This window comes from Ornithorhynchus anatinus, chromosome 4, assembly GCF_004115215.2.
Source record: "Ornithorhynchus anatinus isolate Pmale09 chromosome 4, mOrnAna1.pri.v4, whole genome shotgun sequence".
NCBI lineage: Eukaryota > Metazoa > Chordata > Mammalia > Monotremata > Ornithorhynchidae > Ornithorhynchus > Ornithorhynchus anatinus.
The window spans coordinates 4,366,958-4,393,579 of record NC_041731.1 but is presented as its reverse complement, the minus strand read 5'-3'; the positions used below and the strand labels follow the sequence as shown (position 1 = coordinate 4,393,579).

The window sequence follows — 26,622 nt, the reverse complement described above, 5'->3', positions numbered from 1 at the left end:
CGCTTGATGGGTACCATTAAAAAGATTTAAATGACGTAATGGATGAATAAATTGAATTTTAGAATCCTGCAGTCTCCCCGAGGGTGAGGAACGCGACAGCTCATTCCTTCTCTGCCTATCAGACCGTCCCATTGAATACATCCCTACCACCCCCACCCCGCCACCCCGAATTTATTAAGTATCCAGAGGGTGCCAGGCACCACAAATTCCATATTATGGTGCAGATTGTGAAGTTAAAGACCTCAGATACGTGCCTCCAATGGGATGCTGGAATCCTGCTGTGGAATGTATTTATGGGTACGATAATGAGGGAAGCAGGTTTAACTCCATAAACAAGTCTCTCCCAGCCCATTGGAAAGGGAGCGATTAGAAATTCCTACCGGTAGATCCCAATCCAATTCACTGCGAAGCTCTGCGACCCAGTGTTTTTAGGGCTAACCTATGGGATTTAGCAACTGAGAGTGAAAGAGGAGCCTTGTTTATACCTTGTCACAGGTAAGGTGCAATGTTTTCACCTCCTCAGCAGGGAACGGTCTTAATGAGATAAACTAGAGGTAGGGCAATTAGATGCACAGTGTAAGATTAACAGATTATAAATAGCAAAGGAGGGTATTAATAACGGTCTTTTAAAGTTTAGGCGAGAAACAGAGTCACTTTTCTAGGTGCTTTTTTCCATCAATTGCATTGTGATAGTTTTCAAAAGAATAACAATAGCAATTATGGTGCGTGTCAAGCACTGTGCTAAACTCGGGGTAGATACAAGTTGGTCACGCTGGACCCTGTTCCACATGGAGCTCGAACTCTTCATCTCCATTTTACAGATGAGGTAACTGAGGCCCAGAGGAGTGAAGTGACTTGCCCAAGGTCACACAGCAGACACGTGGCAGAGCCAGGATTAGAATCCATGACCTTCTGACTCGCAGGCCCGCCTCTCTAAGCCAACGCTGCTGCCCAGCGGGTTTCGGGCTGCTGGAAACGAGTCAGGAATCAACTGTCAACCTTGGAGTTCTTTATGGAAAGAATGGGAATCAATCTGTAGTGGATAATTATGGTATCGCTCTCCCCAGGGACAGTGAGGGGAAGGGGTTAGAAGGCCTTTTTCTTAACCTTTGCCTCTGGGAGTTTACAATCCAGAAGGCATAGTGATAGTAGTAAAAATAGTAATAGTATTTACTGAGTATCTCCTGGGTGCTGTGCACTCGATAAGTACAAACCACCCGATGACACGGTCCCTGCCCACAGGCTTGCATTTTAATGAGACAGACGTGAAAGTATTAACAGGCAGAATAATCACGGGAAACAGTTATATGATAATATGAATTAAGAAGCCACCTGGTGAAAAGCACTATAATAATGTTGGTATTTGTTAAGCGCTTACTAGGTGCAGAGCACTGTTCTAAGCGCTGGGGGAGATACAGGGTCATCGGGTTGTCCCACGTGAGGCTCACAGTTAATCCCCATTTTCCAGATGAGGTGACTGAGGCACAGAGAAGTGAAGTGACTCGCCCACAGTCACAGAGCTCACAAGTGGCAGAGCCTGGATTCGAATCCATGACCCCTGCCAAGGGATGAGGTGAGAAGCCGCTTGTTTTGGTTTTAAATTTGGATGAAGCCTACCTCCAGCTTGCTGTTATCTATAAAGGGGTGGGGAGAGCATGGGCAGATGGGCTTTGGGAATGGATTGGTTTCTTTGTGAAGTGATTATATTGTTTGATAAGTTCCTAGGGTGTCAGGACCCTTCTCCCAGATGATTGACGGGTTTTTTGTTTTGGTTTTTTTTTGGTAAAATGTTCAGCCAAAACAATCCTCGGGCTCTTAAAAAGAAACAGCATGGCCTAGTAGAGAAAACATGGGCGTAGGAGTTAAAAGGACCTGGGTTCTAATCGCGGCTCTGCCAACTGCTTGCTGTGCGACCTTGGGCAAATCACTTAACTTTCCTGTGCCTCAGTTCCTTCAACTTTAAAATGAGGATACCTGTTCTCCCTCCTACTTAGACTTTGAGCCCCATGGAGGGCAGGGACTGAGTCTGACCTAATTCATTTGTATCTGTTGCGGAACTGTACATTCCAAGCGCTTAGTACAGTGCTCTGCACATAGTAACTGCTCAATAAATATGATTGAATGAATGAACTTGTACCTATCCTAGCGTTTAGAGCAGTGTTTGACACAATAAGCGCTTAAATACCAAAAAGAAAAAAAGGATAACGGTAGCGGCCCTGAGAGATTAGGGTTGTTTGACCTCGAATGGAAACAAGGAGACCAGTGGTCCATGAGAGGGAGCCAGAATCAATCAATCAATCAATTAATCATGTTTATTGACCACTTACTGTGTGCAGACCAATGAACTAAGCACTTGGAAGAGTACCATACAACAGAGTTGGCAGACACATTCCCTGCCGACAACAAGCTTATAGTCTAGAGGGACTGAGACAGAAGCTTAGCGCTTGCTGCTTCGGAGATGCAGAAATATTCTAAGCACCAGTATTCATTCGTTCATTCGGTCGTATTTATTAAGCACTTACTGTGTGCAGAGTACTGTACTGAGCGCTTGGAAAGTACAATTCGGCCACAGATAGAGACAATCCCCACTCAACAACGGGCTCACAGTCTAGAAGTGGGGAGACGACAAAACAAGACAAGTAGCCGGGCATCGATAGCGTCACTATAAATAGAATTATAGATATATACACATCATGAATAAAATAAATAGAATAATAAATATCAATATGCAACTGGTTGTATAGCTGTCCACTGCATCCCAGCTCCAAGATTATCCCCAGGGAGGAGACAATGGGATAAACTCATTTATTTAGACCAGTGCATAATTTTTCAATCAAGACGATCCTCGGCAAGGATCTAATACTGATCTGTGTCCAAGAGGGTAATGAAGCAGTGGTTTATATAAAGTGTTAAGCGGAGCCAACTCTCAATTGCCCCGATAATGAAACTCGCAGATAACCCAGAGCCGCCTTTTCCTTTCAACTCCCTCTCCCGCCGAGTTAAATTCTCTCACCAAACAGTCAAATTCTCACAGGCAAATAACCCCGGCTTGAATCTGTAACCTCCTTTACACCCTCTGGTGGGTGTAAGATGGGTGGTACGGACAAAAGGCTGGCAATCCGGGAGAGAAAGAGGAGAACCCAAGACCTTGGATCACTCACAAATTAGTAATAATACTATAAGGGTGGCATTTGTTAAGCACTTGTTGGTGGTCAGGCGCTGTGCTAAGCCCTGAGGTTGATTCAATAATAACAACAACTGTGGTATTCGTTAGGCGCTTATTATTTGCAAGGCACTTTTCTAAGCACTGAGCGGGAAGCAGCGTGGCTCAGTGGAAAGAGCCCGGGCTTCGGAGCCAGAGGTCATGAGTTCGACTCCCCGGCTCTGCCCCTTGTCAGCTGTGTGACCGTGGGCGAGTCACTTCACTTCTCTGTGCCTCAGTTACCTCATCTGTAAAATGGGGATTAACCGTGAGCCTCACGTGGGACAACCTGATTCCCCTGTATCTACCCCGGCGCTTAGAACAGTGCTCTGCACATAGTAAGCGCTTAACAAATTCCAACATTATTATTATTATTATTATTATTACAAGGTAATTGGGTTGGACAGAGTCCCGGTCCCATAAAGGACTCACACTCTTAATCCCCATTTTACAGATGAGGGAATTTAAGCACAGAGAAGTTAAGTGACTTGCCCAAGGCCACCCAGCAGACAAAGTAGCAGAGCCTGGGTTCGAACCCAGGTCCTTCTGACTCCCAGGCCCATGCTCTATCCACAGGGCCAAGCTGAAGTCCCTGTCCTACAAAGTCTTAGGGATCTTCTGACTTCCAGGCACTCTACACACAATAGATTTTAAGTTCCTTGAGAACAGGGATCCTGTTTTGCTATTTGCACCTTCCAATTACTCAGAGATATATATATATATCTATATAACTATAGATAAATATATATTAACTCCTTGAAAAGAGGAATCATGTCTACTACCTATACTGCGCGCTCTTCCCGGCTCTCTGCACAAGTCGACTGTAGGGTCCTTAAGGGCAGAGATCATAGACTTAAAGACTTAGTACAGTGCTCTGCACAGAGTAAGCACTTGATAATAACCATCGATTAATGGAACGACTGTCTGCTTGGAAACATAAAATCTAGCAGAACTGGGTGTGTTGGAGTGGCGCTCTCTTTCCAGAACGGCATGCAACTTTGAGCCGTCGAACAGTTCCTAGCCGAAAGAGGCAACTTTGGATCCACCTTTGTACCTTCCAGTTCACTAGATAAGACCAGGGAGTCCAGTTATCTGGTTGTGGAAAGGCCGAAGCCATTACGCTGATGAAAAGGCCAGTTGGGAACAACTGAAATCTCGGCGAATTATTTGAAGCCAAATAGGAACTGCTTTGAGTTCAAAGGTGAGCGATAGTCTCATTCCCAGCTAGATGGTAATTTTTCCTTGATTAGAGAGATATGCACAGATATGTGAATCTGTTTGAGAGCCTCTTGTGGGTAGAGAATGTTGTTATAATAATAACAACAACGATAATAACAATAACAACAGCAACACTACTATGATAATGATTGCCCCGACTCCCTCCCTCTGCTCTACCCCCTCCCTGCCCCACAGCACTTGTGTATATATATGTATATATAGGTATATATATATATTACTCTATTAATTTTATTAATGATGTGTATATATCTATAATTCTATTTATTTATATTGATGCTATATTGTTGGCTGTCTACTGTTTTGTTTTGCTGTCTGCTCCCCCCTTCTAGACTGTGAGCCCATTGTTGGGTAGGGATTGTCTCTGTTTGTTGCCAAATTGTATTCTCCAAGCACACAGTGCAATACTCTGCACACAGTAATTACTCAATAAATACAATTTAATGAATGAATGAATGATTGTACTTATTAAGCACTTACGATGTTCCAAGCACTGTACTAAACACAAGGCTAGATACAAGATAATCTAATCGGACACACTTTCAGCCCCTCGTGAGGCTTACAGTCTAAGAAGGAGAGAGAAAAAGTATTTTACAGATGAGGAAACTGAGGCAGAGCAACTTCTAGACCGCCATCAGTCACGCTATCACTGTGCTTCTTTACATTGCCAGGAAGCTATTTTTGGTATTTATTAAGAACTGTCTGGGAGTCATAAGGACCCGGGTTCTAGTTCTGGCTCCTCCTCTTGTCTGCTGGGTGACCTTGGGCAAGTCACTTCACTTCACCGTGCCTCAGTTACCTCATCTGTCAAATGGGGATTAAGACAGTGAGCCTCATGTGGGCCAGGGACTGTGTCCAACTTAGTTTGTATCTACCTCAGCACTTAGTGTCTGGCACATAGTAAATGCTTAACAAATACCATTTAAAAAACCAACGAAAAACTCCCCTATGTTCCAAGCACTGTGCTAATCAGATCAGGCACAATCCCTGTCCCACATGGGGCTCACAGTTTAAGAGATAGTGAGATGAGGTACCCTATCCCCATTTTACCGGGGGCTACAGAGGTCAAGTGACTTGCCCAAGGTCGTGCAGCAGACTAGTGACAGAGTGGTGTGGGTTTTCTGACTCTTGATCCTGCGCTCTTTCACCAGGCTAAACTGCCTCCTCCTCGCCTGTGCTGTATTCTCCCAAGGGTTTAGAACAGTGCACTGAACTTAGTGGGGGGCGGTCAGTAAATACCATTATTACTCTCTCCATGCAGGGAAATGATTACAAAACTGCCAAATCATAATAATGGCACCTTTTAAATACTTACTCTGTGCTAAGCACTGGGGTACATAGCAGTTAATTAGATCAGGCATAATCCCCATCGCACAAAGGGGTCGCAAGGGAAGAGAGAAAGAAAGGCGGCATTTCACCCCATTTTATAGATGTGGAAGCCAAGGCCAGGGTGGAAAGGCACCTACCCTAGGTCATCCCGCAGGCCAGTTGCAGTTCCAGGGCCAGAAAATAGCTTTTTCTGGCTTTTTCCCCATTAGACTGTGCTGCCCCTTCTACAACTCAGACTGCACACTTTGCTCCTCTAGTGAGAACCTTCTCACTTGTACCACCATCTTGCCTATCTTGCCGCCGACCCCTAGCCCACGTCCTGCGTCTGGCCCGGATCGCCCTCCCTCCTCAGATCTGACAGACATTGACTCTCCCCCACTTCAAAGCCTTATTGAAGGCCCGTCTCCTCCAAGAGGCCGTCCCTGACTAAACCCCACCTTTCTTTATCTCCCACTCCCTCTGGACTTGTTCCCTCTGCTTTTCTGCCCTCCCAGCCCCACAGCACTTCTGTACATATCTGTCAATTTTATTTATTTGTAGTCATATCTGTCTCCCCCATCTAGACTGTAAACTCTTTGCAAGCAGGGAATGTGTCTGTTTATTGTTGCACTGTACTCTCCCAAGTGCTTAGTACGGTGTTCTGCACATGGTAAACACTCAGTAAATATAATTGAATGAATGAATGAATGTCCCCAACTCTTTCCTTCCTCATGAAAGAAACGTTTAGAAAGTTAAAGGGAGCCCACTTTGACTTCCATATAAATAAAACAATGCTACTTTCATTCATGGGGCTTTCTCACACAACCAACTCCAAAATGGTTCCACAGATTTTGCCATTATTATGATTATGATTATTCTATTGCTGGAATGTTCACCAAGAAATAGTCCCCTCTGACCCGAGACGAGGCGTCAGATGCTTCAGGCCGAAAGGCACATGTTTGCGGAAATGAAAATCGAGAATACTCTTCTTTAGTTATGTTTATGGAGATGTTTACGGTTCGTAGGGCGAAGATGACCTACTCAGGCTTCTTAAACTCTCTGTCAGGTGGAAATTACTTCAGGGGTCCTCAGGGTTCAGTTCTAATTCCACTTTAAGACACCAGCTCTAGACAGTCTTTGCTCATTTAGATTCCTCTCTGATCCCTTGTAGTTTATCTTCAGTGAAACGTATTTGCACGACCATGGAGTCTGTCAGTCAGGATTCCCTCAGAGTTATTCAAGTCCTTTTTGGAGTTCACACGCAGTGTGGATTGACTATGGTGGTACGAGAAATCAGTGCGGTTCCATCTGTATGAAAGGACTGGGGGATTTTTCTTTGGCTCCAATCCAATGAGAGGAACTCGCTGTAACTTGTTTTCTATCACTTACTTTACACATCTCAGGACGCTCAAGGGTGTAATCAGGGCTACCCAAAGGCGTAGCTGAACTGAGTTGATGTGAGGTAGTTCTTCTTCAGGAAAATAGCCAGGTGAAGTCACTGAGGGCAAAGCATCTGTGGGACTAGTCTTTAATCTGGCTCCCGAGACTCTACTCAAAAATCTGTCTTATTAAATACCTGTTTTCTCCCTTCCCTGAAGTCTGGGTGCCCCATTTTGGAACAGGGACTGTCTGACCTGATTAACTTGTGTCTACCCCAACTCTTAGCACAGTGGTTGGGCCAGTAGTAAGTGTTTAACAAACACCATGATTATTTTGATTATAGTATTTTGTATGCAGGTATCAAAATTTTTAAATAGAACCATCCCAAATCAGCACAGAAAAGGAGCAGCAGTATCAAAAAGCTGACTGTTAAATGCCAAACCACACAGATTGTTGATTTAAGGATTAGGGAAGGGGTTCAGGTTAGGGTTAGGGTTGGGGTTGGGAATAGGGTTAGGAAAATGGTTTACATGACTTTTGACCTGCCTTATTTAATATTCTGTCAAGTTGTACAAAGGGCAACTATAGAATTTTTTTAGCTGCTGTTATTCTTTGTTTAGCTTTTCAGTTCTTGTTTTTTCCTTTTCCCCTAGTATTGCCTCATTAAAATGGTATCTGTTAAATGCTTACCATAGGTCAAGCACTGTTGTAAGTGCTGGGGTGGATACAAGTTGGTCGGGTTGGACCCATTCCCTGTGTCACGTGGGGCTTACCATCTAAGAAAGAGTGAAGACAGGCAGTGCATCCCCATTTTATAGATGAGGAAACCAAGGCACAGAGAAGTGAAGTGACTTACCCAAGGTCCCACAGCAAGCGACTGGCAGAGTCAGGATTAGAACTCACATCCTCTGACTTCCAAGCCCTTGCTATTTCTATTAGGCCCCGCTGCTCCTCCTGTCTTTAGGGCCTTTTGGAGAAATGGAGGGTCTGAAGGGTTTTTTTTTTTTCAGCCATCAGGCTTACCTCATGCAGGCATGACCCCTGAGGAACAGACAGTCAGAGGGCATAATGACACAACTCCAAGAGCCTCCTAACTTCAATCCCAACTGGACATAAGAACCCGCTGACTGTAAACTCACTGTGGGCAGGGAATGTGTCTGTTTTACTGTGCTCTCCCAAGTGCTTAGTACAGTGCTTTGCACACAGTAAGCGCTCAGTAAATGCAACAGACTGACTCAGCTGCTGCTCATTCTAGTCCAGGAGGCACAGCCTGGACCACGGGGTGGGCAGAGGGAAGAGGATCGGGGGAGATGCACTGGGGAAAGAGGCTACTAATTCCTGTACAGGTGAAAAGTGATCTGAATCTCCGTTCCCCTTGGGTCCAAGATGATAATAATAATAATAATAACGTTGGCATTTGTTAAGCACTGTGTGCCAAGGACTATTTTAAATGCTTGGGTAGATACAAGTTAATTAAGTTGGACACATTCCCTGTCCCAAATAAGGCCCACACTCTTAATCCCCATTTTACAGATGAAGTGGCTCGCCCAAGGTCGCACAGCAGACACGTGGCAGAGCCGGGATTAAAACCCAAGTGCTTCTGTCTCCCAGGCCCATGCTCTATCCACTAAGCCAGTCTGCTTTTCAAAACCCAATATCATCATCGTCATTATAATCATATTGATTACACTCTTATGTGGCAAGCACTGTGGGGTAGATGGAGCGTAATCCAATTGGGTGCAGTGCCTGACCCACATGAGGCTCACATTCTGAGAGTGAGGGAGGATAGGTATTTTAATGTCCATTTTATAGATGAGGAAATGGAGGCCCAGAGAGGTTAAGTGATTTGGCCCCAGGCCACACAGCAGGCAAGTGGCAGAGCTAGGACTAGAAGTCAGATTTGCTGTATTCCAGACTTGTGTTCTTTCCACTAAATCACACTGTAGCCTCTTGGAGCTCTGGTCTAATTGTCCTAACTTGCAATTTCAGATTTATATCTCTGAATGTTGATATGTCAGTTACAGCTATAATAAAAATAATAATCTGGTCGGTATCAATCAGTGGCCTTATTGAAAACTACGTGCAGAGCACTGACACTGTAGTGCATAATAGAGTTGTTAGATACATTCCCTGCCCACAATGAGATTACAGCCTAGGGGGGAGACAGATATTAACCAAATTAACCTAATTCTGGACAAAGGTCACATGGGGGGGGGGGTCAATGGACCAATTGAATTTAGAACCTTGGAGTCTGCCAACTGATTCTCTTTGGTCATCACTGTTACAAATCACTCATTAGTATTTGTTGAGTGCCTACCTTTTGCAGAGTGTTGAAACAAGGGCTTCAAATATAACTGGTTAAAATTACAGCCTTGTGCAATCCATCAACTTATTTAGTCAAAAACTGATATTTTTTCCCTCTTGAATTACCCAGATAACTGAGCATCCATCTGTGCTATTTTGGCTGTGTACACCTAGCTTCTAGAGACATAATTAGTGAATCAATCAATTAATCATATTGAGTACTTACCGGGGGGGTAGATCACTGTACTAAACATTTGGGAGAGTACAGTGTAGGAGATCCTCCTCGGTTGCTGCCTTTCAGAGTTCTAATTGACCTGAAGATGGCTCTCAGGTGGTAATTGCTAGGAGAGATGGGACATTCCCCTCCCCCTTCTTAATTAATAAAGTTCTCTGGCTGGTGAGAGCAATGGTTGGTGAATGTGCCTCTTGTCTTCTCTCTTGCAGCCCTCTGAAGTTCTAGCAGCCACGATAAGCAAGACAACAAGAGTAAGATTTCTGTTCTCTACTTCTTTTTTTTTTTCCATGTTTTTAATAATGCTAATAATGTTTATGAAGTGCTGGGGTAGATAGAGGTTGAACACAGTTTGTGTGTTACTAAAGGCTTGTAGTCTACGGTAGGAGAAAAGGTATTTTATCCCCATTTTATAGATAAGGAAATGGCGGCACAGCAAAGGGAAGTAACTTGGCCAAGGTCCAAGCAGGCAAGTGGTGGAACCAGAATTAGAACCCTGTTCTGGGGGGGTCCCAGTCCTGTGTTCTTTCAATACATTAAGGGTATTTATTGAATGTTTACTGTGTGATGAACACTGAATTAAGTACTTGAAGTAGTTAATAGATGAATTCCCCGCTCCTAAGGAGTTTACAGTCTTTCCACTAGCCCAAGCTGCATATAGTCTCTCTGCTAGACTGATCTACAAAGTATATCTTTGGGTCTGCCTGTGTCTTTCTATGTGTATATCCATAAACTTATATTAATGTTTGTCTCCCCCTCTAGCCTGTAAATTCACTGCGGGCAGGGAATGTGTCCAATAATGCTGTGACTCTACTCTCCCAAGCACTTAGTATGGTACTCTGCACACTGTAAGAACTCAATAAAGAGCAACAATTGATTGTGTACCTGCCTAGATGTAGGGTTAGGGTATTCAGACACCAACACTTGAAAATGCTAGCCAGCAAAGCATACAGGGGTTGCACCTTGCCCTGCCCTGGGAGTGAAAAGTAACAATAGTATGCCGTATAAATGACACACGTATTGTAGAGAGGGAGAAGGAAACATGGATGCTCCTTCCCATGGAACATCCCGGGAGATTAATTTTTTGAGCATTAGTGGATTCTCTGGTCATCAGCATGGGTTAGTGAAAAGCTTCCAGGCTGGGAGTTAGGAGAACTGGGTTCCAGTGACCCCCTGCGTGATCTGGGTTGAGTTGCTTAATCTTTCTGGGCTACATTTTTCTCACCCGTCAAAGGAGGATGAGACTGGGATAGAAACTCTTTCTAGACTGATAACCTGGTATCTAATAATAAATGTGATGTTAAAGCTTACTATGCTCTGGGGTAGACCTTGGGCAAGTCCCTTCGCTTTTCTGTGCCTCACTTCTCTCATCTGTAAAATGGAGATTGAGACTGTGACCTGCAAGTGGGACAGGGATTGTGTCCAGTCTGATTTACTTGTATCCACCCCAGTGCTTAGTCCAATGTCTGACACAAGGTAAGAGCTCAACAAATACCACAGTTATTTTACAAGATAGTAGGTCGCATATGGGGCTCACAGTCTGAGGAGGAGGGAGAACAGGTGTTGAATCCTCATTTTGCAGATGAGGGAACTGAGGCATAATGAAGTGACTTGCCCAAGGTCACACAGGAGATAAGTGATGCTGTTGGAATTAGAGCCCAGGACCTCTGCTTCCCAGATCCGTGCCTTTCCAATGTCACGCTGCTTCTCTTCTCCAGTGCTTAACATAGAGTATGTACTTAATAAATGCCATTATTATTATTATTAACAACCAGCTTTCTGGCTAAGGTTTCCCTGGGGTTTAGAATCATTCCTAGAAAGAAGTGGCCAGTGCTCTTTCTCTGGCCAGGCCTCAACATAGAAAAGCTTTGGGGGAGCCTTGATAGCATGCTTTGTTTCTTTTCTGAAGGTCTTAATAGCTTTTCAGGGCTTCTTTTGGCTCTGACAGTGGACTCATTTCCGCAGCTGGTGACTGAACAAATATGTTAACCGGATCCAGCAGACAGGCTCCTTTCCATATGCACCAGGCTTGTCTGCACTTACGTTTAGGTCAGGCCTAGGGCAGGAGCAGATTAGAGGGAAATGAAACAGTTTATTACCCCTTTTCAAATGAGACTGCTGCATTGATAGAGCGGCCCATTATTTATAGATCACATCATCCTATTTAGGATGGCAAAATTATTTTGGCAAATAGTTGAGCAAAGGGCATGGTTTGAAAACATAGTTGCAGTGATTTGTTCGATTAAATGAGGTAGATTTAAGTGATTTTAAGATGGTTGGGTTGCGGAGATATCCAGATAGCAGGAATAAAGATAGGTTTAATCCATGTTAATGGGACATTAAAAAAGGTGTTTGCGTATTCAAATTTTTCTTTGTTGGCTCTGAGCCATTCACCCACAGGTATATGGATTGGTTAAGTAGGAAGAAACACCACCTGCGTTGTACTGAAAAGGTGGATTGAAAATTGGTGTTATGACTTAATGTTGGTATTTAAGTGCTTACTATGTGCAGAGCACTGTTCTAAGCGCCGGGGTAGATACAGGGTAATCAGGTTGTCCCACGTGAGGCTCACGGTTAATCCCCATTTTACAGATGAGGTAACTGAGGCACAGAGAAGTGAAGTGACTCGTCCACAGTCACACAGCTGACAAGTGGCAGAGCCGGGAGTCGAACCCATGACCTCTGACTCCGAAGCCCAGTCTCTTTCCACTGAGCCACGCTGCTTCCCCTTGTATCTTTGGCTTGTATCTTTGATGACTTGTATCTTTGGTCTCTCTCTCTCTCTGCCGTTTTTTTTGCATAGCGCTTTTAATTTTTGCATCAACCATCTCACAACAATTCTGTGAGGTAGAGGCAGATACCATCAGCCCCCGTTTTACAGAGGACAAAATTGAGGCTCAGGTTTTGACTTGACCAAAGCCACTAAGCAGTCTTAAATGGATTAGAACCCAGGTCTCCTGACCCTTTCCCCCCAGTCCCAAACACTTTTCATTCAGCCACACTGACTCTTTACTCTGGTTTTCTGTCTTTCCGATGGATTCAGTTAGTTCTACCACCATGGCAAGCAAAAGGAAAGAACTATATCAAAGATAGCATCACTTCACTTGAGGATGCCCATATCAAGTTAATCAGGAGGCTTGATAGTGTTGTAAACTTGTGTGGCAATTATAGGAAGGGTTCTGGACACAAAACATCCTGTAACAATTTTATTGATAAGCATGGTGAATACTAAATATTGAGGTGATCCTCCCTGGCTCAAATCGTTGCCTGCTTCTGCTCTAGAGTAAAGTGAGTTTGGGTAGATTTTCCAAAAGCTCAGGAGGTCATGTCCATCCTTCATTGGTATTTACCGAGGATCTGCTAGGTACAGGTCACTTTAGTCCTTGCCCTAGAGGAGTTTGTAATCTAATGGCATCCCCAGTATTGTTGGTTGTGAGGCACAGATTGTTTGGTTAGAGTACTGGACTCCATGGGTTTTGATTTCTGGCTATCGCTCTGCAATTAGAAGTGTCACTTCTTCTTTCTCTGGCCTCACTCTTTTTCTTTTTCCTGCCTAAAACAGGGACTATAGGAATGTGCTTCTGAAAATCATAATAACTATGGTATTTAAGTGCTTTATATATGCTCAGCACTAGGTTAAATGCAAGCTAATCAAGTCAGACACAGTCCCTGTCCCACATAGTGCTAATATTCTTAATACCCATTTTACAGATGAGGTAATTCATTCACTGTCATATTGATTGAGTGCTTACTGTGTGTGCAGAACACTATATTAAGTGCTTGGGAGAGTATAATATAATAAACACATTCTCTGCCCACAGTGAGCTTAGTCTTAACTGAGGCACAGTGAAGTGACTTGCCCAAGGTCACCCGACAGACAAGTGGCAGAGCTGGGATTAGAACTCGAGTCCTTCTGACTCCCAGGCCTGGGATCTCTCTACTAAGCCACACACTGCTTCTCCTTGAAACCCCATTTTGCAGATGAGGAAATGTGAGATCCAGGTAAGAGAAGTGATTTTTTCCAAGGTCACCCGGAGTTGGGAGTAGAACCCAGGTCCTCCGACTCCCAGCCCTGTGCCCTTTTCCGCTAGGCCGTGGTGCTTTGGAAAAGGATTCCAAAGGGTGATTTAGTCCACCCCCTGCCTCACCTAACCATTGCAGGCACCTACATGTCTTCAAGAATCTCAGGTAACTGTGCTTTCCATTAGCTGCCTCCCGATTCACCAGATTGGTAGCTTCGCTAAGTAATGAGTTAATAGGAATCTAATGCGTCGATGACACTTGCAATACAATGGCAGTGTATGATTATGAGCCTGGCCAAGTCAAATGACTAAAGCTCAAAACTTTTTTGTTCTATCCTAATCCACCCGAGGGAGGGGCTGAGGGGAAAAAAATTGAGAGTGAAGAATTCAACTGGGCTACCATCATTGTTTGAATGTAATTGTACTCTGTAGACGGTGTGTGCCCAACGAGTATTTGGTTTGTGTGCACCCCAGCCCCCGTGGCTATTAATATAATTCAAATGGTGTTTACTATGTGCCAATCACTGTACTAAGCGCTGGGGTAGGTGTACGTTAATTAGGTTGGACACATTCCTTGTCCCACCGGGCCTCATTGTCTAAGGGGGAGGGAGAACAGTTATCGAATTCCTCTTTTACATCTGAGGAACCCGAAGTCTAGAGAAGTGCAGTGACTTGCCTAAGGTCAAACAACAGCTAAGTGGCAGTGCTGGGATTAGAACCCAGGTCCTCTGACTCCCAGGCCCTGCTCTTTCCATTAGGCCATGCTGTTTCCAAGCAACCTGCATCATTCCTGTGCTGCTGTAAAAGACTTTTTAGTCACTTCACTTCTCTGTGCCTCAATTACCTCGTCTGTAAAATGGGGATTAACTGTGAGCTTCACGTGGGATGACCTGATTACCCTGTATCTCCCCCAGCGCTTAGAACAGTGCTCTGCACATAGTAAGTGCTTAACGAATACCAACATTATTATTATTATCCACCTTGTCCCACTCTGCCTATACCCCTTGCAGGTACTTGCTGACTTTCTCCCTTCATTCACCGTCCCTACCAGCCCCACAGTACAAATGCCTATATCTGTAATTTATGTATATTAACGTTTGCCTCCCCTGCTAGACTGTGAGCTCGACGCGGACAGGAACTGTGTCCGCTAACTCTTGTACTCTCTCAAGTGTTTAATACAGTGCTTTGCACACAGTAAGTGCTCAATAAATACGATTGAATGAATACCCAACTCACTGTGAAGAAAAGCTTAGGACAGCACACTGCCAGAAGTACCGACTCTTCCTTTTGAGTGTCCAGGTTAAGAAAGGGTAGGGATTTTCGATAGGAGGCGGGAACCGGTTGGAAAGCCTCTCGGCCCCGAATGGAAACCTTTGGGTCTTGTTGGGGATCGGGGATGAGTAAGGCCAGGAATCCGATTTGAGAGCTGTCCAGGGGTCATTTTGTGAACCTGCTGAAAAGTCAGAACACAGGGACACCCAGGGGGATACAGCTCAAGGCTACAGAAAGGTGGGATGTGAATCCCCGCTCAGCAGCCCATGTGCTTAGCACAGGGCACTGCACCCAGAGGGTGTGCAATAAATACCATTCCCTCCATCAGCAGATTTTTTTACCTTGGTTCTGAAGTCTGAAGGTGTGTTAATCCCACACTCCGTCAACTGGTCTCCCACTTCACCGCCTTTCAGACCCATGTGCCCACTTCTGGGGTGGAGTAGGACAGGTCTCCTGCCCCAGCGACCCTCTTATTAAGCCTTTCATTGCATCCAAGCAGTCATTAAGCACCAACAATGTGCTCAATGCCCACAGTAAGACATTTTTTATGATGCCTTTCATCTGCGGATCTCAAAGTGCAATGCAAACACTAATTAACTCTCAAAACACCCAGCTAGGTAAGTATTATTCATCCAACCCTTTACGGGCAGGGAAACTGAGACCCACAGGGATTAATTGACTTGCCCAAGGGCAAACAAGGAGTTGCTGCTATGTCCAGCTGAAGCCATAACAAAAATTTCGGTTAGGAGAACAATGTCCATTCAATCTCAAAACAATGTCTCTCCTAATTAAAAACAAAACAAACTTTCAGTTTGTAAGCTCCCGGAGGGCAGGGATCACGACTTCTAACACTGCCCTACCCTTCAGAGAGCTCAGTACAGTGCTCTGCACCCAATAGACCGTATATGTTTCTTGAGAGCAGGGATCATGTATGCTAATTGTACTTCTCCAGGCATTTAGTAGCCTGCTCTGTTTGCAGGCATTTAGTAAATATTACTGCAAGTGTTCAGCTTCAAGTGGGAACACCTGTGCCTTTCAGTTCTTTAGATACTTTTTTTAATTAAAAAAACCCCCTAATAATACTTGCGGTATTTTAAATACTATGTGCAAAGCACAGTACGGAGGCAGATATAAGATAACCAGATAGTCCCTATCCCATATGGAGCTTGGTTTAGAGGCAGGGAGAACAGGCTTTAAATCTCCATTTTACAGTTGAAGAAACTGAGGCATAGAGAAGGGAAGTGACTTGTTCAAGATCTTACAGCGGACAAGTGGCCGAGTCGGGATAAGATCTCAGGTCCTAAGCATTTCTTCTCCATCAAATGAACACATCTTCTAAGGGACTTATCACTGGGGAGCAGCGTGGCTTAGTGGAAAGAGCCTGGGCTTGGGACTCAGAGGTCGTGGGTTCTAATCCTGTCTCTGCCACTTGTCTGCCTGTTGACCTTAGTCAAGTCACTAAACTTCTCTGTGTTTGTTACCTCATCTGTAAAATAGGGATTAAAACTGTGAGCCCCACATGGGACAACCTGATTACCTTGTATCTACCCCAGGGTTTAGAACAGCGCTTGGCACATAGTAAGCGCTTAACAAATGCCATTATTATAATTATTATTACAGCATGTGGGGAAGAATTATCCTTGTCAGTTTCAGCACAATCTCTGATGGTTTCGTTGTGTTGCTTTCAGAGAGGGGCTGTATAGCTAGAAGCCAGGAAATGCAGACCCACCGTGTTTTGATTTTAATCAGGTCGTCAGGGGTGGCATTATAATTTGGACCTTTCTCCCTCTCCCCATAAATGACCCCAAACTGGACGGTCGGTGTGGCATTTGGGGCCGTTTGCTTGGCCAAAGATGGTGTTTTATGGGCCCTGCTGTAAAGTGGGAATCGTCTGCAGGCCCCTGGCACTGGAGGCATCTGACCCTCGGCCGGCTCGCATAAAAAAACATGAAGCCGTAATCCCCATAAAACCCTAATGGTCCTTCAAAATGACCTCATCTTTTATTTAGAGGTTATTCCGCCCTCGTCTGCCTTTATCACTCGTTATATGAGTAAACTGGGGCCCCGGCAAAATGAGGCCATTTAGGCTGCTGAGCGGAGCTGGTGTTTCCCACCCAAAGCAGGCCCAGAGGCAGACTATCTCCCTCTCTCTTCCCGGTCCCTTTCCATCAGCCTCATCCCGACGATGTTTCTCTGTGGCAAATGGTCCCAAAGGAGGAACTGGTATCCGCTGCAGTGGGCCAGAGCATGGTGGGATGAGACTGACACTCAGCTCTGCTCCGCAGTTTTTTTTTTCCACTGAGAGCACACAGGGGCGGGAAGAGAGTTTCCCACAGATGCCCCCTAACCCACGCTCTCTGGTCTGGGGACCCGAGAAGAGGGGGAATTTCTGTCTCAACTGCATCTGAGGAGTGAGGGAGGACAGAATTGCCATTAGCAGGAGGGAAAGGAGTTACTCTTTGAGTTGAGGTGTGTGTGTGTGTGTTTGTGTCACCATTTGGAACTCTTAAACCTTCACTTACTATAGCAATTAACCCACAGGAGACGGAAGGGGAGAGAATGATTGAAATTACAGCAGGAGAGGGCCAGGTTGGTCGTTGGACTCGATCATTTTTATTGCGCGCTTACTGTGTGCAGAACATCATACTAAACGCTTGGAAGAGTACAATATTACAGACACATTCCCTGCCCAAAGTGAGGTTACAATCTACAGTCACGGAGATGTGAAATTACTTGCTCCGAGGTCACACAGCAGACAAGTGGCGGAGCTGGGATTGGAACCCAAGTCCTCTGACTCCAAGGCCTGTGGTCTTTCCAGTAGGCCACACAACCTATCTTTGCCTCCGCCTAGGTTAACAGTACGAGGCAATAGTTGACCAGGCTATTCCTCACTCTTTGCATAATTCTAGTAAAAGTCTCCCCCCCGAATCACCCAGATAATTAGATGGTAGTTGGTTATAGTGTTCATTAAACGTGCAGTACGTAATATTCACTGGGCTAAACTTTGGAATAGATGCCCAATAAATCAGATCAGACATACGTGGGACTCAGTCTGAGAAACAGGGAGCAGGTATCTTATCTCCATTTTTAGACAATAATAATAATAATGTTGGTATTTGTTAAGCGCTTACTACGTGCCGAGCACTGTTCTAAACGCTGGGGTAGACACAGGGGAATCGGGTTGTCCCACGTGGGGCTCGCGGTCTTAATCCCCATTTTACAGATGAGGTAACTGAGGCACCGAGAAGTGAAGTGACGTGCCCAAAGTCACACAGCTGACAAGTGGCAGATCCGGAGTTCGAACCCGTGACCTATGACTCCAAAGCCCGTGCTCTTTCCAGTGAGCCAAGCTACTGGAAACTGAGGCCCAGAGAGGTTAAATGACCTGTCTGGGGGTCACACAGGTCAGTGGCTATTGCAACCCAGCGCTTCAGACTCCCAATCTCATGTCCTTTCCACTAGTCAGTCAATTGTATTTAACCATTTACTGTGCACAGGGCACTGTAGTAAGCATTTGGGAGAGCACAGTAGACCAATATTGTTCTAGCGAGTACAATATAATACTAGGCCACACTGCCTTCTGTCTATGTTGACCTAACCGCCTCAGGGTTGACAAGTGGTTTGCCTGAACTTGCCATAGTCCCTTCTGAGGACTGCTGCTGGTGAGTCAGGGCTCGGGTATGTGCTGGAGCTCCCGGGCAGCTGTGAGGTGGAGACAGCAGGCTCCTCCATTCGTCCAGCTGCTGCGGTCCCAAAGCCGGTGACTGCTGAAATAGCTGAGGAATGGATACTCTGAAATGGTGAAAGGGAGGGTGGAAACCTCACGCCCCCACGGCAAATGCCCCATGTGCTGATCAGTCATGTCCGCGAGGTTAAGACCGTGATTGTCGTATTTAAGCACTTACTAGGAGCCAAGCATTGTACTAAGCACTGAGGTGGGCGCAAGATAATCAGATCAGACACAGTGCTGTTCCTCATAAGGCTCACAGTCTAATGGGGAAGGAGAACAGGTATTGAATCCCCATTTCTACCGGTGAGGAAATGGGGGCATGGAAAAGTTAAGTGACTTGCTCAAGGTTACACATTTGGGCCAGTGAGGGAGCAGGGATTGGACTCCATGCCCCTTGATTCCTAGGTCTGTGCTCTTTCCACTAGGCTACGTTGCTTCTCTAAGACATGTGCTTTTCCTCTCTCTCTGATTTTTTGAGGACAGCTTGGGGTAGGGAGTGTTTGATCTGATTCCCTTCCATCTTCACCCAAGTTTAACAGAGTGCTTGGCACATAGTAATTATTAGCCGCTGAGGAGCGGACTTTGGCTTCCCAGAATTTGATTCCACCTGAGCATTTTAGATTTTTCCAAAGCTCGACAGATGGTGCTTTCTTCCCCGGACTGGACCGTGTCCACATCCCTGTGGGAAGAAGGTCCCTGGGCGAGCAATTTGAAAATTGACTGAGAGAAGCCCGGGGTGCTTCCTCCCTCTCCCCACTTCAGGCCTTCGGGGCTCCATCCGTGACTCCCCTGAATAATTTGCAGGTTGTAATCTGTTCTTTAAGGAAGTCTTGCAAAATGTTCTGTGAGGCTCCTGGTAAACAAAAAAGCTGTACCGGTATACCTTCCCCTCCTGCTTACGTTGTTGAGGTAAATCTCTGAGGTGCCTTGCAGCGATTTCTCTGCCCCTTATCTCCCTCTTCAACTTGTCTGCCTACTGTGCCATACCATGGGAATCCAGCCCAGTCCAGTGACGAAGGGAATGAATCAAAGCCCTGAGGATGAGGAGAGAAGTCAGGGTGGAGAAGCAGCCAGAAGGGTAATTGGATGATTTACCTGGTCAATAGGGAATCTATTAAACACCCCCATAGAATTTTTGCATCTGAATAAATGTGTCAACTCTGCTGGGAAGAAGTGTAGCTAATTATATATTATGTCTCTAGTGACTCACTCCATTATTGTTGGTTTACATGGGAGATTTGTCATGTGTTCTTTCCTTTGTCATGGTGAAATTTGTTGTTGGTCTGGCTGGAGGTTTATGTATTAAAAAAAAAACCAACAAACATTCATTCCTTTAATTGGCATATGGTTTCCATGGGTATTAGATTTTTGCCTTTGCTGGAAGACCTGCAAAGTAATAATGAGAACTGTGGTGTTAAATGCTTACTATGTGCCACCCACTGTACTAAGCCCTGGGGTAGATTCAAGATAATCAGGTCCCCCCATGGGGCTCACATCTGAGGAGGGAGAAGAGGTATCCAATTTCCATTGTGCAGATGAGGGAACTGAGGCACTGTGAAGTGACTTGCCTGAGGTCACACAGCAGACAAGTGTTGGAGCTGAGATTAAAACCCAGGACCTTTGACCCCCAGACCTGTGCTCCTTCCACTAGGCAACATTGCTTCTCAAGTACTCTTCCAAGTGTTTGTATAGCTCTCTACATACAGTGAGTGCTCAATAAATATGATTGATCAGTGATCCCAGAGCATTTCCATACTAATCCCATAGAGAATAGCAGGAACCTGCTTTTGTGGGGAAACAGTGAGGGAATAAAATGAAATGAAAATATGCTTTCCCTAGAAGAGAAGGAGATCATTTGGTAATCACTTGCCAGGAGAAGCATTGTGGTCTAGTAGAGCATGGGCATGAGGGTCAGAATACCTGAGTTCCAATTCTGGTTCTGACGCTTGCCTGCTGAGTGACCCTGGGCAAGTCACTTAACTTCTCTTTGCTTCATTTTCCTCCTCTGTGAAGTTGGAGATACAATATCTGTCCTCCCCCCTGCCTTCCTAAACTTTGAGCCCACGTGGATCAGGCACTCTTTACCGCTTATATTGTAAGCTTGCCTCTCGACTGTAAACTCACTGGGAATATGGAGTACCAACTCTGTTGTACTCTCCCAAGAGTTTAGTGCAGTGCTCTATGCATAGTAAGCGCTTAGTAAATACAATTGGAAATGATGAGAGGAAAGTCACCCCATCTAACTGACCTCTTCCTCTGCTCTGCCAGATGACTTTCTAGAAGAATTCAATTTCCTCATGGGGTGGGGATGTCTTGTGCTTCTGATTAACTCCCCAAGCCCTTAATATAGTTTATGACATTGAAAAGATGCTCAGCTAAACATTACTACTACCTGAAAGGACAAGACTAAGAAAATAGCTGTTGCCCTTTCAACTCCACTCAACCTCCTTAAGATCTCCTGCCAGGATAAAAGGGAACTCATGATGGTAGTGAAATTTGTGGATGATTCCTTTCCTTTCCTGATGATTTCCCCAATTCCCTATTGAATTTTGTGCCACTTCAGCTTGAGACCCATTTTACACAAGGAAACAAAGTACTTTTTTTTTGACCAAATAATAAATCACTAAAAGTGAAATGCCAAAGTCAATTGTGTTCCATCATTAAATGTCCAAGAAACACATTCCTAATCCTAACTCCCAAGCATTAACCCTAACTCCTAACCTAGTCCCAATTCTCTCAGCCCCAACCCTAACTTTTCTCCAGACCAAAGCCCTGTTTGTAGTTTAAACTCTGGACCTAATAAGGTTTGTTGACTGTTGAGGTTATCAATAAGTTCTTTTGAGTTTTAGAATCATGCACCATTGGATTTAGGATGCGCTTTGTTCTTAGGTCATTGTGTTTGGTTTCCCTACGTCTTTTTATCGCTTGGTTTTCCCCACTGGCCCTTATTCCTTGTTACTCAGCTCCTGTCCTCTAGTTGTCATGATTCTCATTATTTTTGGTTGTTTTTCTTCTCCTTCTAATCACTGCCTATAACTAGACACAATAGACTTTAAGCACTTTGATACTCATCCCACCCCCACAGAACTTTTACACACACGTCCTTATACTCAGCTGTCAGCTGTGTGACTGTGGGCAAGTCACTTAACTTCTCTGTGCCTCATTTCCCTCATCTGTAAAATGGGGATTAAGATTGTGAGCCCCACGTGGGACAACCTGATTCCCCTCTGTTTACCCCAGCGCTTAGAACAGTGCTCTGCACATAGTAAGCGCTTAACACATACCAACATTATTATTATTATTATTACTCTATCATTTCCCCTATCTGTGACTTATTTGACTCTCTCTCCCCCTTCCTGGATATTGTAAGCTCCTTGTGGGCAAAAACCACATCTCCTAACTCTTTTTATATATTGTACTTTCCCAAGCACTTAGTACAGTGGTCAGCACTCAGTAAATACCACTGATTGATTATGTGGGTTAATTAAGCTAGACTTAAATCTTGAGTGACCTAAATGGATTCCTAACAATTCTTTAATGTTGATTGTGTGTACCATGTGCCAAGCACTGAGGTAGATACAAGATAATCAGACTGCAGTATCTGTCCCCCATGGGGCTCGTAATTGAAGATGGAAGGAGAGTAGGTATCTTAAGCCTCTCTATTACTTCATCCTTAGTGCATTTAGGGCTGAGGTGAGGAGTGGAGTGCGTTGGAGAAAACATCACTTATCCCTTTTTTCTATAAATCTAATGTGCAGCAAAATACACCAGCACTTTAATCAATTCCTCTGACTAGGCTCTCTCGGTCTCAAAGTCTTTATCACGAAACTGCATCTGGTCACTGCCTCAGTTTCCTTCTCGGTGGATTTTTCGGCCAAACCGCTGCCTGGTGGAAAGTCAAAACCGGTAGCAAATGTACTGAAGTGCTTGCAGAGTGTAAAGCCGTGGCCTTCGGAAAGGACTCGAAACATAAACCATGCCCAACCCACTGTGTTCCCTGCTGTCCACAGGCATTCGGTGATGGTCTTAGCATAATAATAATGGTATTTAAGTGCTTACTATATGCCAAGCACTGTTCTAAGCACTGGTGGGGATAACACTGTAATCAGGTTGTCCCACCTGGGGCTCACAGTCTTATCCCCATTTTATAGATGAGGCAGCTGAGGCACAGAGAAGTTAAGTGACTTGCCCAAAGTCACACAGCTGACAAGTGGCGGAGGCGGGAATCCAAACCATGACGTCTGACTCCCAAGCCCGTGTTCTTTCCACTGAGCCATGCTGCTTCGTGCTATTGGCAACCTTGCCTGGCTTCCTGGCTCTGAGCTTAATGAAGCATAGTGTAATTTGTACCATCGAAGCTAATCTCTTTAAAGATGTTACTCATTATGTTGTGATCATCCTGATGGGTTGATGTTATCTGCTTGAGGTTATCTGTGATTAAAAGGTAAAGGATAAGGGAAGTTCAGAGGGCTACAGTGGTAGGTAAAGAATCATCATTAATGCTTCATGATAACATTTGTGGTGTCTTTCTTGAAATTCTCCTCAAAAGACATTGGCTCTAAAGAGAGAGAGAAGATGTACTCAAAGGAAACTAAAGAGTAGCTAAGTACCTCGAGGGCAAGAATTGTGGCTTTCACTTATCCCAAATATCTAGTATGGTGTTCTGCACGTAGCAATTACTCAATTCATTCTCTTGATTGAGAGGAGGAAAAAAAATTGAACTTTAAAAATCAGTTAAAGAGGTTAAGATCTGTTTGCCTTGTGCGTCCAATGTGTAATAAACCATATTTAAGGCTGTATTTAGAGGAGTGCTAGCAGAACTAAGGGGTCACAGATTCAAGAATGTGTATGTGGATCATTTGAAGAAAATTTAATACACATATCAATGTAAATCAGTAAAAAAAAAAAAAACCACTTGCTGTATATATTGAGTTTCTCTAACATAATGAAAAGATTTAATTGATTTTTTCCTTTAACACAGCTATCTTTTCTAACTTCCAGGGAAGAAGAGATCACTAGCTACATTTCAGATTGGGCAACTCAGGCACAGAAAGGTTAAATCAGTTGCTCCAAATCAGCTGACAAGTCAGTGACTGGGCCTCAGGAAACTGGCTAAACAGATTTTTGACTTTAATTCACTTTCCTTCATTTTGTGTCCAGAAGTGAAAAGATAGAAAGTGGAAAGAATTGAGTTGGGTAAAGTCACTCTTTACCCAGTGACTTGGCTGATATTTCAGCATGTAAGGCTTTGACCTGTTTCTTGCTCTTCCTGTACTTTCTATTCTTCGTCCAACCTTTCATCTCTGCACAATTCATGTGTTTGTTAACGCTCTTACTATCTGGGGGAAAACCTGGAGGCTTGTTATTTTAACTTTTCTTTAGATAAGCTCACTCTGCTTCTGGTTTGTGCTTCCTCTGTTGATTTTCCTGCTAGAAGCACTGGGGGATGGAAGGGAAGAAAAAAAGGATATTCATGCTAGAGGAGCTTTCCACAGTATTAAGACACCTATTTAAGGCTGGAAGGTTCAAAACCAACAAAATAAAGCACTTTTTCAATCAATGCAGCGTGGCTCAGTGGAACGAGCCCGGGCTTGGGACTCAGAGGTCACGGGTTCGAATCCCGGCTCTGCCACTTGTCAGCTGTGTGACTGTGGGCAAGTCACTTCACTTCTCTGTGCCTCAGTTCCCTCATCTGGAAAATGGGGGCTTAAGATTGTGAGCCTCACATGGGACAACCTGATTACCCTGTATCTACCCCAGGACTTAGAACAGTGCTCTGCACATAGTAAGCGCTTAACAAATACCAACATTATTGTTGAGTGCTTACTGTGTGCAGATCACTGTGCTAAGCACTTGGGAGAGTACAGTATAACAGTTGGAAGACACATTCCCTGCCCACAAGGAGTTTACAGTCTAGAGAGGGCGACAGGCATTAAAATAAGTTACAGGAATGTACCTAAGTGCTGTGGGTCTGAGGATGGGGTGAATATTAAGTGCTTAGAGGGCACAGACTTACATGCATTGGTGATACAGAAAGTGTGCCGGGGCGAGGTGGGGGGAGAGATGTGGGCCTAATCAGGGAAGGCCTCTTGGAGGAGGTGGGAAGCAGCGTGGCTCAGTGGAAAGAGCCCGGGCTTGGGAGTCGGAGCTCACGAGTTGGAATTCCGACTCTGCCACTTGTCAGCTGTGTGACTGTGGGCAAGTCACTTAACTTCTCTGTGCCTGTTACCTCATCTGCCAAATGGGGATGAAGACTGTGAGCCTCACGTGGGACAACCTGATTACCCTGTATCTACCCAGCGCTTTGAACAGTGCTCTGCATATAGTAAGCACTTAACAAATACCAACCTTATTATTATTATTCCTATTGAGGAGGTGGATGAGTACGGGAGTGGGGTCAAGAAGTGAGCAGCAAGGCTGGGTTGAAATAATCACCGCAACAGTGAATATAACCAAGACACAGTGCTAGTGTTGCTTCCGTGGCTGTGTTCTGACCAGAGTCTGGTTTTCAGAATGCCTTGATTCACTTTCCCCGGGACAAAACTCCTTGCTTAAAATCTCTAGGAATCAATGAACGGTATTGACAGCCATCTCTGGTGTGTGTATTTTAAATGACATTTTGAGATTTCATTTTTTTTTTTTAATGAAAGATTTAAGGGTTGAGTTCAATTGAGACCCTCTAAAATCCACCATTTACTGCCATCTAACCAAAGTCCACTTCGATTCCTCTTGTCTGATCCTCTGAAAACATAAAATAGTTTTTCCTCTAGGAGACCACCTTTGTCTCTCTGCTGTCTCTGGTTTTGGATCTCTTTCTGGTCTTTCTCATTCAGGTTCTTCCCACTGCTCCTGTCTGTCCCTGCCACTGTAAAGCTAGCTATGTGACTCTTACGCCAAACATTAGTTAGCTTTAAATATCTCCCAGCTTGTCGTAGCAGTGACTGTGATTGCTAAATGGAGGTGACAGTCATTCTACATTTGGAAAGTTGTGGTTTGTTTTTTTTTATATTTGTGTGTGTGTGTGTGCAGAAATTTATTTTGAGACTTGACAACACATCTCCCTTTGTAGCTGCTTTAAGTTTTTCTTTGGGGAACCACAGCTCTCTCTCTTTTTTTTTTTTTTTTTGAATCTTGAGCTTGGAAGTGTTAATGTCACAGTACAACTAGATTAAAGAAAACCTGTGCCTCTCCAGGATTTCTCTTGACTGTTTAATTGCAGTAGAATTCCAGTCGAACAAAGTTCACTTATGTTCCCTGGGGAGAAAACACTCCGAAAGTACTGGCATCAGACTGTAAGCGAGTCTAGACTGTAGGCTCCTTGTGGGCAGGGAACATGTCTGCCAAGTCTGTTATATTGTACTCTCACAAGTGTTTAGTACAGTGCTCTGCACACAGTAAGTAACTTAATAAATACCACTAACTGAGTGAGGCCATTAACTTCGATTGTATTGTCGGGAAGGTGATTGAGCGAACTGATGCTTTAAAGATTGGGTAGCGTCCAGCCCAAATTAGGATCAGCACTTGTAGGAATGGAGGCCTGGAGAATGAGGGGAAGATCCGAGGTCCTTGCCAGCCTCATCCTCCCACTCTCCAAAAGAAGTGCTCTTAGTTTGGGGGTTTGAATGGATTTCTGTGAGACTACATGCCCTTTTATTCAGTGCTCCTATAACATAATGTAGTGATGTCATGAGGGATGTTACTTGAGCCTGTAGTGTTATATGATGCTGTGCTTCAGAACAGGAAGGCGAGATTAATTTTTCCCAATGTCTGAAGCTGGTCCTGGGCTCTGATGCCCTTTTCTGCTGCTAATAGTAATAATAATTATGGTACTTGCTAAGCACTTACTTTGTGCCAAGCACTGGTCTAAGGATGGGGTATATACAAGTTAATTAGGTTAGACACAGTTCCTGTCCCACATGGGGCTCACAGTCTTCAT

General features: G+C 44.5%; 1 long non-coding RNA gene across 3 annotated transcripts in view; it reads left to right on the top strand.

The window, feature by feature from the left end:
- The first annotated feature begins 9,838 nt into the window (after positions 1-9,838).
- The window catches only part of LOC103167476, an 85,221-nt gene continuing 68,437 nt past the window's right edge, over positions 9,839-26,622 (top strand). For all 3 annotated transcript variants that reach the window (XR_485156.3, XR_003758765.2, XR_003758766.2), the window contains exon 1: positions 9,839-9,916. This is a non-coding gene — a long non-coding RNA (uncharacterized LOC103167476). The remainder of the gene's footprint in view (positions 9,917-26,622) is intronic.